This window comes from Triticum dicoccoides, chromosome 3B (genome assembly GCF_002162155.2).
Source record: "Triticum dicoccoides isolate Atlit2015 ecotype Zavitan chromosome 3B, WEW_v2.0, whole genome shotgun sequence".
NCBI lineage: Eukaryota > Viridiplantae > Streptophyta > Magnoliopsida > Poales > Poaceae > Triticum > Triticum dicoccoides.
Window position 1 is genome coordinate 657231145 of NC_041385.1, and position 12104 is coordinate 657243248.

General features: G+C 51.7%; 1 pseudogene; it reads left to right on the plus strand.

The window, feature by feature from the left end:
• Positions 1-4149: 4149 nt before the first annotated feature.
• On the plus strand, positions 4150-5718 carry LOC119281742 (annotated as a pseudogene).
• Positions 5719-12104: the final 6386 nt, after the last annotated feature.

A 12104-nucleotide genomic window follows, 5' to 3' on the forward strand; every position in this document is an offset into this window, starting at 1 on the left:
CGACCGGCTTCAGTTAGCAGCAGTAGCGAAGGAATCACTCCATCGGGTTCAGTTAACAGCCATCGATCGATCGCTCGGGTTCAGTAACGCGTAGCCTACAGTGCAATCGCTCGGGTTCAGTTAGAGCCCAACGCCTAGCACGGGTTCAGTTAGAGCCAACGCCTTGCACACACGCGCGTACCTGTATAAGAGAAACGTGCATCGCTCCGCCCCCGACCTCCCACCGTAACCGGCAACTCCTCGAAATTTTCCTCCCCCTCGCTTCTACCACGGTTTTTTCCGTCATGGACGGCCCAAAGAATGTCATGCAGCTGCGTCTCCGGCCCGCCCAGGACGAAAAGCCCATTTTCTATCATGATTTTTTGTCATAGAAGTAGGAGCCCACCACATCTATGATGATACCGGGTTTTGTCACAATTATCGTCATAGAAGTGTCATATGTATGACAGAAAAAAATTTCGTTCGACCCAAAATGTCACGGATGTGTCTTTTTTTTGTAGTGTTAGTTCATAATCTTTGCTGAAAACTTGAATGTTGGCTTTACATATTTACAACACGAAGAGCAAATAGAGTTTGTAAAAGTTTTTCTTTATCACTTTCAGTTTATCAACTAAATTGCTTGAGGACAAGCAAAGGTTTAAGCTTGGGGGAGTTGATACATCTCTGTCGTATCTACTTTTCCAAACACCTTTTCCCTTGTTTTGGACTCTAACTTGCATGATTTGAATGGAACTAACCCGGACTGACGTTGTTTTTAGCAGAACTGCCATGGTGTTATTTTTGTGCAGAAATAAAAGTTCTCAGAATGACCTACAAATCCATGGAGCAGCTTTTCAGAATTAATAAAAAATACTGGCAAAAGAATCAGCATCAGGGGGCCCACACCCTATTCATGAGGGTGGGGGGCGCGCCCCCTCCCCTAGGGCGCACCCCCCCTGCCTCGTGGGCCCCTGGACGTCCACCGACCTCAACACCAACTCCATATATTTGCTTTCACGGAGAAAAAAATAGAAGAAGAAGGATTCATCACGTTTTACGACATGGAGCCGCCGCCAAGCCCTAAAACCTCTCGGGAGGGCTGATCTGGAGTCCGTTCGAGGCTCCGGAGAGGGCAATCCATCGCCTTCGTCATCATCAACCATCCTCCATCACCAATTTCATGATGCTCACCGTCATGCGTGAGTAATTCCATCGTACGCTTGCTGGATGGTGATGAGTTGGATGAGATTTACCATGTAATCAAGTTAGTTTTGTTAGGGTTTGATCCCTAGTATCCACTATGTTCTGAGATTGATGTTGTTATGACTTTGCTATGCTTAATGCTTGTCACTAGGGCCCGAGTGCCATGATTTCAGATCTGAACCTATTATATTTTCATGAATATATGTGAGTTCTTGATCCTATCTTGCAAGTCTATAGTCACCTATTATGTGTTATGATCCATTAACCCCGAAGTGACAATAATCGGGATACTTACCGGTGATGACCGTAGTTTGAGGAGTTCATGTATTCACTAAGTGTTAATGCTTTGGTCCGGTTCTCTATTAAAAGGAGGCCTTAATATCCCTTAGTTTCATTAGGACACCGCTGCCACGGGAGGGTAGGACAAAATATGTCATGTAAGTTCTTCTCCATAAGCACGTATGACTATATTCGGAATACATGCCTACATTCCATTGTTGAACTGGAGCTAGTTTTGTGTCACCCTATGTTATAACTATTACATGAGGAATCGCATCCGACATAATTATCCATCACCTACCCAATGTCTATGAGCTTTTCACATATTGTTCTCTGCTTAGTTACTTTGTCATTGCCACTGTTACCATTACTACAAAACTGCTACTGTTACTTTTGCTACTATTACCGTTACTTCCATACTACTTTGCTACTAAATACTTTGCCGCAGATACTAAGTTATCCAGGTGTGGTTGAATTGACAACTCAACTGCTAATACTTGACAATATTCTTTGGCTCCCCTTGTGTCGAATCAATAAATTTGGGTTGAATACTCTACCCTCGAAAACTGTTATGATCCCCTATACTTGCGGGTTATCACTCCTGACGGGGAGCATCATGGAATTGGTGATGAAGGAGGGTTGGTGATGACGAAGACCGAAGATTCCCCTCTCGAGAGCCCCGAATGGGCTCCAGATCTAGCCTCCCGATGAAGAACAGGAGGTGGCGACGGCTCCGTGTCGTGAAAGGTGATAAAACTTTCTCCCTGTTGTTTCTCCAAAAATAAGATTTTATAGCATCGGAATAAGGGTCTGCGGGGCCACGAGGTGGGCACAACCCACCAGGGCGTGCAAGAAGGGGGGGCTGGTGTCTTGTGCCCAGCCAGGGGGGCCCCTCCGGTGGTTCTTGGCTCAAGTATTTTTCTTTTATTGTAAAATAATTCTCCAAAAAGTTTCCTTCCATTCCGAGAACTTTTATTTCTGCACAAAAACGACGCCATGGTAGTTCTGCTGAAAACAACGTTGGTCCGGGTTAGTTTCATTGAAATCATGCAAATTAGAGTCCAAAACAAGAGGAAAAGCGTTAGGAAAAGTAGATACGACGGAGACGTATCAGTACCTTCGAGCTCCAAATGAGAAAGACACAAAGAAGCTCATGGCCATGAACGAATGACCGGGCATGCTAGGTAGTATTGATTGCATGCATTGGAGGTGGAAGAACTGCTCGGTGGCTTGGGCCCGACAATACACCAGCCACATACATAGATGCACCATTGTGCTTGAAGCCGTGGCTTCACATGATTTACGTATTTGGCTTGTTTCTTTGGTTTGCGAGGGTCTCTTAATGATATCAATGTCTTGCAGCAATCTCATCTATTTGCTCAACTAGCTAGTGACAAAGATCCGGCTTGCAACTATACCGTCAATGGCCATGACTATTATTGGGGTACTATCTGGCCGACGGTATTTATCCTCCATGGTCAAAATTTGTGAAGACCATTAGTAACCCCAAAACCAAGAACCACAAAAAGATTTGCTGAAGCACAAGAAGCTTGCCGAAAGGGTATTGAGAGGGCATTTGGTGTGCTGCAAGCTCGATTTGCCATTGTTTGTGGTCACAGTCGCTTCTAGGATAAGAAATCCCTCAAAATATCATGACTACTTATGTAATTTTACATAACATGATTTGCACTTAGAGTATTATTATGACCATGTTGGTAGTCATGTGAAGCCTACCATGGACGCAAATGAGATCACTGCATTTCTTGACACCTATCGGGAGAACCATGCTACACACAACCAACTCCAGGAAGATCTTATTGATCATTAGTGGTAGCTCTATGGGAGATACCCAATTTTATTTAATAAAATTTCATATGTATTTATGTGTTATTTAAATAATTTGTTATTTTAATCATTACTCGAATTTGAACATTTATTGTAATTAAGACGATTGTCGAATTGTGAATTGCCTTTCGGACCATTTATATTTTAATTTATATTATGATTTTGTTCGGTTTGTATATTTGAAAATCTAGAATTTACAAAGCTATGAAAAATTTGCGGTACCGCAAGACCTTTGGCGCGGAACAGATGTCGTAAACTCGTCTCGTAAATTCGTATTGTTGAAAATCTAGAGTTTACAAACCTACGAAAAATTTGCTATACCGTGAGGCCTTCAGCGAAACGAGTTTACGAGATCTGTTCCGCCGGAGGCCTCGCCGTACTGCAAACTTTTTTACATGCCACCTGTAAATGTAATTTAGGGGGCGTGGCTTTACCGGATCTGCAAGAGATGCTCTTGCAACGGAAATGCGCGTGTATGTCATGGGGTTATTGTGCTGGTTTTATCCGGAAGACAAAACAAAATCAATCAGAAGCTTCCCTGTGAGTAAAAAACAGTCACTGTGTGCTACCGCATAGCAATGTCCGGTTGTTCCGAAGACGACAACAAAGGAATCATCCGGTGAACTTGGACATTGGATACCTTAGCAACATTCAAACAAGCTACTAGAATAATGTATAGCACGGTGACGTTTCCACATGTGTATTATACAGCTTCGGGAGCTGATCCTTGGCTCATTTAGGATTAGTTTTGTCTAGTCATCACATTACTGAAGCACAAAATCACACACACTGCACCATGAACAGGTTGTGAGGTCCAACATCCCTTGTACCTCCCGTCTCACCATGGAGCTCTTCCTCTACTCAACGTACGTCCTCCTCCTCGTCTCCTCCCTGTACGTCCTCCGCCACTTCGCCGACGCCCGCCGCAACCTGCCGCCGGGTCCCCTCATGGCCTCTCATCGGAAACCTCCTCGACCTCGGCACCCTGCCGCACCGCTCCCTCGCGCGCCTCGCCCAGCGCCACGGCCCGCTCATGACGCTCCGCCTCGGCGCCCTCACCACCGTCGTCGCCTCCTCCGCGGACACCGCCCGCGACGTCCTGCAGCGCCACGACGCCGCCTTCTCCGCGCGCTCCGTGCCCGACGCCGTCCGCGCGTGCGCCTACGACAGCTTCTCCATGGGCTGGCTCCCGCCGAGCAGCCCCCACTGGCGCGCCCTCCGCAAGCTGTGCTCGGGGGAGCTCTTCGCGCCGCACCGCCTCGACGCGCACCAGTCCATCCGCCGGGAGAAAGTGCAGCAGCTGGTGTCCCATGTCGACCGGCTGTCGCGAGAGGGCGCGGCCGTGGACATCAGCCTCGTCGTGTTCACCACTGCGCTCAACCTGCTCTCCTGCACCATATTCTCAGCCGACATCGCCGACCTCGGCGACAGAGGAGGGTCGGGGCAGTTCATGGCCGTGATCTCAGAGTCCCTGCAAGTCGCTGGGCAGCCCAACTTGTCGGACTTCTTCCCTGTGGTCGCGCCTCTCGACCCGCAACGGCTGAGGAAGCGCCTCGCCATGGGGTTCAAGCGGCTGCATGCCATATTCGACGAGCAGATCGAGCGGCGCATGCGGGAGCGCACCGCCGGGCAGCTGCCCAAGAATGACTTCATGGACGTGCTGCTCGACTACCGCGGCCTGGAGGATGGCCGGGGACTCGATCGGGAAATGCTGCGCGCATTACTTATGGTATCTACACTATTTTCTCTTACGGGAAATTAATCCCCACGTTCTCTTATGGGAATCCCCTCGTTTTTATGACGCAGGATTTGTTTATCGCCGGAAGTGATACAAGTGCAGCAACCTTTGAGTGGGCAATGGCTGAGCTGCTACAAAATCCATCATCCGTGGCGAAAGCTCGTGACGAACTCGCACAAGTGATAGGCTCCAGATCAGAAATCGAGGAATCGGACATTGGCCAGCTCAAGTACCTCCAGGCCATCGTGAAAGAGGTGTTTCGCCTCCATCCTCCTGCTCCGCTCTTGTTACCTCGCCAAGCTGAAGCAACGACGGAGCTACGGGGCTACACTGTGCCCAAGGGCGCACGTGTGATGGTGAATGTTTGGGCCATCGGCAGGGACAGCGAGCTTTGGTCTGAACCAGAGAAGTTCATGCCGGAGAGGTTTTTGGGGAAAGACATGGATTACCGAGGCCGGGACTTTGAGCTCCTTCCGTTTGGTTCTGGCCGACGGATCTGCCCCGGGATGCCGCTGGCCGTGCGCATGGTCCATTTGATGCTTGCAACACTGTTGTACCGGTTTGAATGGAAACTTCCAAAAGAAGTAGAGGAAAATGGGGTGGACATGGAGGAGAAGTTCGGGATAGTGTTAGCATTGGGCACCCCTCTCCAGGCCATAGCTGAACCAGTTTAACTTAAACAATTGCTATTGCTCTTGGTATTTCTAGTACTTTGTCTTTCTGAAGCGTGGCGTGCAACATGCACTAAAGTTGGTACAAAGTTGAGTCATCTATTTTGGGACGGAATAGTTCCTTTCTTCTCGTTCGCACCAAAATAACTATGACGTCCCAACCAGTGCAAGCTACTAGACAATAATTTCAGTCTTAAATATTGATTGCTCTTTCGACTCTGGTGCATTACCACCTTCTTTAGAAGGTCCATACGGACGATATTCACACATTTTAGTGGGTAAGTATCATAGACCAGTTTATAGTATGATATCACTTTAATTATCCTTTTTTAATGAGAGAGGGGTCTAGGAGGACTCGAAGTTGCGTTAATATTGAAACGGTGTTACACGGCAATTTACAAAAGGACTCGGAATTGAACCCAAATAACAAACTGGTCCCTAACTTTTACATAGAGGACCCAACAACTAGATGGAAAACGCTATAGGGTCTCTAGCATCTTCCTCACGTATGTAACCTGGTCCGCTCATTGGCGGTGGGGATGGAACCACTTAGGACGACAAAGCCTCCATGACACCTCGTGGCAGAATCCATAGTGAAGATTCATTGCCTCCCTTTTTGTTCCTGGGTTGGGACTCTGTGAGTAAGAAGAATGGCGGCCCTTCGACCAGCGGAACCGATGGTGTGGTGGAGCGGACGATAGCCAAGCAGCGTGGTTGGCGTTGTAGCCACTCCCAAGCAGCCACTAGGGCTGAGGACACAAATGACTTGGACCTCCAGCTCTCCCCTACTTCAACTCCACAACCATGGTGACCATAGAAGCGAGAGAGGGAGCAACGCACCTCCATGAAAGGATCAAAGAGGTCGACTAAATGGGGGGTGAATAGAAGACTACCAAAACTTATCATCTCTTGACAAATTTGAGTAAAGTGGATAAAGTAAGTTCTCTACGTATGTAATCTATGGTGAGAACAACCTATATGATGCAACAAGCTAGCTCACGACAAGAAAAGCTAAAGCAACAAGCTAACTAGCAAGCAACACAAGTAAGGTACAAAAAGGATAAACCAGAAGCTCGGAGACTAAGATGTATTCCAAGGTTCTTACTCTTTGGGAGTGCCAATCTCCATTGGATAGGTGTCGGGGCCAATGCTTCCTGAACACCACCAAGTGGCTCACCCAACCAACCTTTACAAAACTCTTCGAAGCACACCATAAAAAGTGTTGAGGTATTTTCCAAACAATATGCATCTGGTGGTAGCATAGACTTCAGAAATTTGGATTGTGCACATGAGAAGATTTACCCAGGTTCGGGCCCTCGGATTGAGGCAATACCCTACTTCTTGCTTGTTTGTATTGATGATCTAGCCTTGTACGAGAACTCGGGTTTATGTCCACAAGGGTTCATTGTAAGATTGTGTAGGGGTTTTTCTTAGATAACTTACGAGTCCAATTTCTTACCACCTTTTGTCTTTTGTTTTGTGTCGTAGTCGTAGGTTTTGTTGGAATTTTATTACGCACGGACTCTTTTTTTTTTGTTTCGCCGGGATCCCAACCGCAAGGAGTTTGAGGCATTAGGAGAAAAGGCAAATAATATGGGGTTACGTGATAGGAACCTACCATATGAAGACATGACCCAATAGGAGGAAAACCAACCGCAAAGGAGGATCCAGAGTGAAGACGATGTCTGGTACAAGCATGAGCGCTCATACCGTAGCCACCCCCTGGTGAACTGTATTAGCCTCACGCCATCGAATCGGGGTATGACATATAGAGGGACCAAAAAATCCACCAGGTCGAAGAACCCTAATCTCGGGAAGGGATCCAGAGAGGGAGTCAACAAGAAGGGCTCCACCCCTGTTGGAAATATGCCCTAGAGGCAATAATAAAATGGTTATTATTGTATTTCCTTCTTCATGATAATTGTCTATTGTTCATGCTATAATTGTATTAGCTGGAAACCGTAATACATGTGTGAATACATAGACCATGACATGTCCCTAGTGAGCCTCTAGTTGACTAGCTCGTTGATCAATAGATGGTTATGGTTTCCTGACCATGGACATTGGATGTCATTGATAATGGGATCACGTCATTCGGAGAATGATGTGATGGACAAGACCCAATCCTAAGCATAGCACAAGATCGTGTAGTTTGTTTGCTAAAGCTTTTCTAATGTCAAGTATTCCTTAGACCATGAGATTGTGTAACTCCCGGATACCGTAGGAGTGCTTTGGGTGTACCAAACGTCACAACGTAACTGGGTGACTAAAAAGATGCACTACAGGTATCTCCGAAAGTGTTTGTTGGGTTCGCACGAATCGAGACTGGGATTTGTCACTCCGTATGATGGAGAGGCATCTCTGGGCCCACTCGGTAATGCATCATCATAATGAGCTCAATGTGACTAAGTAGTTAGTCACGGGATCATGCATTACGGAACGAGTAAAGTGACTTGCCGGTAACGAGATTGAACGAGGTATTGGGATACCGACAATCAAATCTCGGGCAAGTAACATACCGATAGACAAAGGGAATTGTATACGGGATTGACTGAATCCTCGATATTGTGGTTCATCCGATGAGATTATCGTGGAACATGTGGGATCCAACATGGGTACCCAGATCCCGCTGTTGGTTATTGGCCGGAGAGATGTCTCGGTCATGTCTGCATGATTCCCGAACCCGTAGGGTCTACACACTTAAGGTTCGATGACGCTAGAGTTGTTATGGGAATTAGTATGTGGTTAGCGAATATTGTTCGGAGTCCCGGATGAGATCCCGGACATGACGAGGAACTCCGGAATGGTCCGGAGGTGAAGATCAATATATTGGACGAAGGGTATTGGAGTCCAGAATTGTTCTGGGAGTACCGGATGATGACCAGCATGATTGAAAGGTGTTTCGGAGGCCCCGGCAAGCGTTGGGGGGCCTTATGGGCCAAGGGGAGGGGGCACACCAACCCACTAAGGGTTGTGCGCCCCTCCCAACCCCTCTCACATAACCTGGAGAGGTGGGGGCGCCTCCCCTAGGGCAGTCGCCCATCCCGGCTTGGGGGCAAGTTTCCTAGGGGTGGGGGCACCCAAACCCATCTAGGGTTTCCCCTGTGGCCGCCACCCATCCCCTAGTGTCGGGGTTTGGGTGCGACATATGCCAAGGGATGGCTTATCATGGTAGGAGCGAGTAGAACATTGCCGGTGCCCGGAAGCGGGATCAGGCGTAGACACGAACGCCGGCGTACTTTACCCAGGTTGGGAGCTCTCCTTGGAGATAATACCCCTACTCCTGCTCTGTGGGGTCTCCGCATGATCACTAAGGCACTAGTGAATACAAGGTGCTCCTCAAACTATATGCTAGAGGTTGAAGGAGGCAGGGCTAGCTCTCTTCTTCCTCTAGGTATGGGTCTAGGTCTATCAGGTTCGGAACCCTTTGCATGGGTGCCCTGGGGGGCTTATATAGGCTTGCCGCCCAGGGGTACAATGGTAACTTGGCCGGGCTCTGGGCCTGGCTGTCAGTGTCTCTGGTCGCCGGCTTCTCCGCCGGCAGCTGGGTCCCGCCGCCTAGCGGGCCCTCCGACTGGTCTGGTACGAAGCCGACAGGCCGCGTCTGCCGCTCGCGGGTCTGGTTGGTGGCTGATCACTGTAGCCATGGTGCTCATGACGCAGGCTTAGTCTGGGGAGCGTGGCTAAAGTTCTGCCGCCTGGTGGGAGATCACTGTAGCCACACCGCCCCCCGTCTGGCTGATGCCACATTGTCTTTCGGGGAGGATCCGGCCGCCTGCTGGGGGTCGGCCTCCTGTAGTTCCGACTGGCCCTGCGCTGGCCGCCTTCCGGGCTCTCCCTACCCACTAGGGCCCACCGCCTGCGGGCCATACTGACAGACCATCGTGGGAACAGGGCTTTGCCGGTCAGTAGTGGCATAAAAGGGGGAATGGCAATAGTGCCACATCGTGCGGGGATCTCTGCCTATACGGGGCACTGTAGCCATGCTAGGCCTGGAATCCGGGGGTACGGGGCTACGTGGTAGCCTCACCCTGTCTTGTCTTCTTGATGAGGGCGCAGACTCTGAGGGCGCTTGGTGGCCGCCTGCTAGAGGTCGGCCTCTCTGGAGGCCGTATGCTAGGGGCGGCTTGTCTTGGTGCCGTCTGCTGGCGCTAGGCCGTCTTCGGGCAGCCGATTGTTCAAGCCAACCGGGCACCAGAAGGCGGTGCTCCAGTCTGGAGTCTTGTGGGTCGATGCCGGCCCAAAGTCTTAGAAAGCTCAGGGACTCGGGTGCGCCTACCTGTGGCCCAATACTCCGACAGTAGTCCCCGAAGCCGGTGACGTGCCGCGAGCGATCGGTCGTGAAGCCTCGGCGGCTTCCCTCCTCGCCGTGCTCAGGTGGAACACTCGGTCCGCCTTGTGAAGTGCCGACTGCTTGGAACTGTTTTGACAAGGCGGACACGTTCATTGGTTTTGAAGGCTGAGGCGGATAACAGGTGGCGTGTCTGCTAAGCTTCTTCAGGCACGCCGCCCACCACGCGCGTGCCACGCGGCGTGCGTCAGCCCGGTCAGCCTGCCATCCCACGCTCCTGATGGGACGTGACTAGGGGTCGGGCCCGCCACTACCCTGCCTCGGCGCGCGGGCGGATCCGCTGCAGCCGAGGCGGGCGGTTGCGATTCCCGTGGGAGTTACTGTGTAGTAACCCCGCGGAGTAATCGGGGGGGCGTGGGGTCATGGGCGCAATTAATCCCACGATCCCCGCATCCCGTCCCCTCGGCTTCGCCGCTCGGAGGCTATAAGTAGGGGCGACGGGGGAGTGAAGGAGCTTGCGCATTCCTCTCCCCGGCCCTCTTCTTCATCTCCTCTTTGCTGCCTTTCCCCTGCCGCAACACCGCCGCGTCCATCCATCGGCAAGTCCTTCCTCCCCGCGCAGCTCCGCCCGGATGCCATGGCGCGCGAGAGGGGAGGCGATTGGGACGACTCGACGGTGATCGAGGATCACCTCACCTTCCTCCGGGCCACGCGCCGGATGCCCAACGCGGCCTTTGTCAAGGTGCGGGTGTCGTCGCGGGAAGAAATCTCTCCAGCGCCGCAGGGGAACGAGTGGGTCATCTTCCGCTCGCACTTCCTCTGTGGCTTCGGCCTTCCGGCGAGCAGGTTTCTCCGCTCCTTCATGGATTTCTGCCGTCTTCAGCCGCACCACTTGATGCCCAACACCGTGACGCTGATGTCCATGTTCGTCATGGCGTGCGAGGGCTATCTTGGCGTCCCCCCCACCATCGAGCTGTGGGGGGCCTGCTTCTACGCCAAGCTGGACACCTCCACCAAGGAGACGGTGGCCGAGTGCGGCGCCTTCGTCGCCGTGCGCCGGCCGTCGAAGAAAAACGCCTTCCCCGTCATCAAGCTATCACAGTCGGTGAAACTGTGGCAGCAATCTTACTTCTACGTCGGGAACGTCGACCCGGCGACCGACTGCCTCAACCTGCCGCCCTACGAGCCCCCCCCCCCAGTCGGGCCTCGGGCCAATTGGCATTACAAACTAAAGCCAGTGCCGGCCGAGACGGCGGCCGCTATCAACCGGCTCCGGGAGATGACGGAGACGGAGGGCCTCGTGGCGGCTGACCTGCTGCTGGCCTTCATTAAGCGTCGGGTTCTGCCGCTCCAAAGCCGCCGTCATCCGATCAGTCGGATGAGCGGGCACCGCGACCCCAGCCGGATGTGCATGAAGGAGATGTCGCCTGCTAAGGTGGCCCGGCTAGTGAACGAGGTTACTGACCTCAAGTTGTCGAAGGGCGCCTGGCAATTCGGCAAGCGGCCCTACTCTCGTGACGACCCGCCGCTAGCCGTAAGTCTCCGAGCCTTTTCTTATCTTTTTTAGCTCTTGCTTTGCCTTGGTTTTGAGCGATTTTCTTCCGGAACATAGATCTACATGTCCTCAGTGACGGCCGACCTCGCGGGGCCGGCTGGTAACTACTAGCCGGACCGGGAGGCGAGCGATGTGGATGACCCCGACCTAGGGGCAGCCGCCTTGGAGGATGACGCTGTAGGCGGTGGCGACGGAGCAGGCGGCTCCGAAGACGGGTGCGGCGTGGAGACCTGGCCCGACGATGATGATGACGAGGATGAGCCGCATCCTACACGGGGTGCCGCCAACACCGGTGCAGGCCCCTCTACCGGGTCGGCCGCTCGAGGCGGGAAGCGCAAACGGAAGCAGGGCGCCATCCTGTTCGGCAGCGCCCTGAAGAAGCCCAAGAATCCGACCGCCGCGACCAGGCGGAAAGAGGCTGCGGCGAAGGCGGCCAAGTTCCAGCAGCTGCCAAAGGTGCCTCCCATGGTGTCAGCGTAAGTGCCTTTTTCCGTCCATTCCTTTAGGGTTTTTTCTTAGTGATTCGACCTGAGATTCCTTTGC